The sequence below is a fragment of the Gastrolobium bilobum genome, unplaced genomic scaffold (genome assembly GCF_033153095.1).
Source record: "Gastrolobium bilobum isolate Gb01-03AN ecotype WA unplaced genomic scaffold, APGP_CSIRO_Gbil_v1 utg23481, whole genome shotgun sequence".
NCBI classification, from domain to species: Eukaryota; Viridiplantae; Streptophyta; class Magnoliopsida; order Fabales; family Fabaceae; genus Gastrolobium; species Gastrolobium bilobum.
In genome coordinates, this window is record NW_026897889.1 from 19520 (window position 1) to 23459 (window position 3940).

Here is a 3940-nt window from a genome sequence, read left to right on the forward strand (position 1 = left end):
GGATCAGTTTGCTGGAACCAGTGCGGAGGACCCTTACTTGCACATAGAGAACTTCCTATTGTTGAGTGATACTGTGAAGATAAACGGTGTCACAAGAGATGCAATTCTGTTGAGACTATTCACTCATTCACTGACGGATGATGCAAGGAGATGGCTGCAATCATTGCCACAAGGAAGTATAACAACTTGGGATGATTTGCAAACCAAGTTCTTGCAAAGGTTTTTCTCAGCATCCAAGAGGGCCAAGTTGAAGGATGAAATTACAAGCTTTAAGCAGAAAGAGTCAGAATCTATTTATGAGGCTTGGGAGAGATTCAAGACTTTGTTGAGGAAATGTCCACAGCATGGAATTGAGGCATGGCAACAAGCAGCAATCTTCCTGCAAGGAATGAACACTAACACTAGAACCTTGGTGCATGCCACTGCTGGTGGATCATTGACTACCAAGACCCCTCAAGAAGCCTTGGATATCTTTGAGTCATTAGCATCTCAAGAATTTGATAATGCTCCAGTGGCTGAAAGAAGGACAGGAATTATCAGGTTGGATGGGTATGATGCTCTGTTGGCAAGGAATGATCAACTGATGCAGACACAGAGACAACAGCAGCAACAATTAGATACCCTTATTAAGCAACTCTCTTCACAAAAGGTAGCTTCTGTAGAAACAAAGAGTGTATGTGCTATCTGTGGTAAGGGCCATGTGACAGAGGAGTGTGATTATGGGGGATCATCAGAACAAGCAGAGGTGAATGGAGTGTGGTATGATCAGAATAATCAAAGGAACTACAACAATCAGGGAAAGAATGTTTATATGCCACCATGGAAAAACAAGAATCAACACCCAGGATTCAGCTATAGTTCCAACCATCAATTGAATCCACCATTACATCCTCCACCACCACATATGAAGGAGCAGTCAAGTGATCCTGCTGCATGGGAGAAAGCGTTTGCTCAGTTATCTAAGACAACTCAGGATTATATTCAGGGTTCTACTTCATTCCGGGAAGAGACAACTGCATTCATGCAGGAGACCAGAACTTCTTTCAGAAATCAGGAAGCATCAATCAGAAATTTGGAGACCCAGATTGGTCAATTATCAAGACAGATATCAGAGAGACCACAAGGGAAATTTCCAAGTGATACACTGGTGAATCCTAAGGAGCACTGTAAAGCAATTATGACAAGAAGTGGGTTGGTACTTCAACCAGGGAAAAAGAAGGTGGAAAATAAAAAGAATGAAGAAGAGGTTGTGGTTGAAGATGTGGTCTCTGATAATGAAGGAGAGAAAATGAGAAATGAGAAAAGTGAGAAGGAAGTAGTTGTTAGAGATGTTATAGTTGGAGTTGACAAAGAAGAGGAAGGGAAGGACAGTAAGAATGAAGGAGAGGTAGAAGTTGGTAAAAATGCTTCCCCACAAAAGATGATGAAGTGGGAAAAGAAGAAGATGGCTGACAAGAAAGAACAGCCAGTTAGTTTATCTCCCTATGCTAAAGTTCCCTACCCTCAGAGGTTGAAGAAAGAGATTCAGAAACAGCACTATGCAAGATTTCTGGATATCTTCAAAAATTTACAAATTAACATACCATTTTCTGAAGCACTGGAAAATATGCCTCACTATGCAAAATTCATGAAGGATCTTCTTACTAAGAAGAGGAAATTAGCTGATGGTGAGACAGTGGCCCTAACAGCAGAGTGTAGTGCCCTAATCCAGAAGAAGCTTCCAACAAAAATGAAAGATCCAGGAAGCTTCAGTATCTCTATTGCTATAGGAGATGTGGAGGTGGGAAAGGCATTGTGTGATTTGGGAGCCAGTATAAACTTGATGTCGTTGACAGTATGTAGAGCTTTGGGAATTAACACTTTGAAGGAGACCAATCTTATTCTGCATCTTGCAGATAGATCTATCAAGAGGCCTGGAGGTGTGGTTGAAGATGTCTTGGTCAAGGTAGACAAGTTTATTTTTCCAGTGGATTTTGTGATTCTTGACATGGAGGAAGAGGATACAGAAAGTCCTTTATTGTTAGGAAGACCCTTTTTAGCAACTGCAAGATCTTTGATAGATGTTGAACAAGGAAAGTTGTTGCTAAGGGTGGATGAGGAAACAGTCACAATTGATGTATTTGAAACCATCAAGCATCCTGTTAATGTGGAGGATTGTTTTAGATTGGATGTGATACAGGAGGTTGTGGAAGAAGTGAATAAAAAAGAAGAATTCCCAGTTGAGGAACAAAGATCAGAAGAAGAGACAGGTACAGAGGATTACCAAGAAGATCCAGAAGTGGAAGAGCTTGAGAAGAAGATTGATGACATTCCAAAAGGAGCAACTAAGGTAGAACTTAAAGAATTACCTTCACATTTGAAGTATGTGTTCCTTGGGGATGATCAAACATATCCAGCAATTATTAATGCAATGTTGTCTGATGAGGAAGAAGGGAAGTTGATTAAGGTACTCAAGAAGAATAAAATGGCTATTGGATGGCAGTTTTCAGATCTCAAGGGTATTAATCCTTTATTTTACACCCACAAAATATTGATGGAAGAAGAGGTCAAACCAGTAAGGCAACCACAGAGGAGACTCAACCCCACTATGAAGGAAGTAGTGAGGAAGGAGGTGGTGAAGTTGCTTGATGCTGGGATGATTTACCCAATTTCAGACAGTGCTTGGGTGAGTCCTGTGCAGACCGTGCCCAAGAAAGGGGGGATGACTGTGGTGAAAAATGAGAACAATGAGTTGATTCCCACAAGGACAATTACTGGCTGGAGAATGTGCATTGATTACCGGAGGCTGAATAAGGCAACCAGGAAGGATCATTTTCCACTTCCTTTCTTGGATCAGATGCTAGAGAGGTTGGCAGGACATGCTTTCTATTGCTTCTTGGACGGTTATTCAGGGTACAATCAGATAGCTGTGGCACCAGAGGATCAGGAGAAGACTGCTTTTACATGTCCATATGGAATATTCGCATACCGGACGATGCCTTTCGGTTTATGCAATGCTCCTGCCACATTTCAAAGGTGCATGCTTTCCATTTTTTCTGATATGATAGAAGAATGCATTGAAATTTTTATGGATGATTTTTCTGTATTTGGTTCTGATTTTGATGTATGTATAGGGAATTTAGATTCTGTTTTGAAAAGATGTCAAGACTGTAATGTTACATATGCGTCTTCACGTGTACCTTGAGTTCAGATTCTGCTATATAGTGAAATTACAATCTTATACTCGCGAAAGTTATTAGAAATAATGAAAAGAAGCCATCGGATGAAGGGTTACATATAAATAACATAACTTCTCAGACCATAGGATAAAGGGTTACACAGAAATCATGTGTAAGATATTTCCCTTTACATGTCGTCGTGCATAAGATATTTCCATTTCTTTGTCGTCATGCAACAATGAATTATATTCTAAATCCATCATTCATCGTCATGCAACAACGAATTATATTCAAAATCCATCATTCAATAATAACTCTCCTTCCTTGGCGTCATGCGTTAGATATTCCCATAAAAATGATACAAACTGAAAAATTTACACCATTTTTGTAACATGTCTTACCATACACAAAGGCGTTGAGGGATGTGAAAGGAAATCTTACTTTGAAACAAAAAATTATGATACCAATCAGTTCAAGACACTCCAAAACACATGAAATAGATAAAAGTTAGACGTCCTTACCTTTGAAAAATCTTCCCTTTCAACATACCAAAAATAATAGAATACGTGTCCTCCACGCAATATTCTTTTCTAATAAATGAAAGAGAGAATAGACAAAGTAAATGATAGATATTCTAATATATTAAATTTCTAATTGATCCTCAAACCTACTCACTAACAAAACAAAAAGTTGAGTGCATCTAGACGCACATCTACATTTAATACAATTATTGACAATATATGTTATTCATTAAAGATATTAATTTTTTTGAGAAATTACAA

At 38.9% G+C, this 3940-nt stretch overlaps 1 non-coding gene across 1 annotated transcript; it reads right to left on the reverse strand.

The window, feature by feature from the left end:
- Positions 1–244: 244 nt before the first annotated feature.
- LOC133311220 (small nucleolar RNA R71) lies at positions 245–351 on the reverse strand. Its single transcript, XR_009751531.1, has one exon. It is a non-coding gene; the product is annotated as a small nucleolar RNA R71 (small nucleolar RNA).
- Positions 352–3940: the final 3589 nt, after the last annotated feature.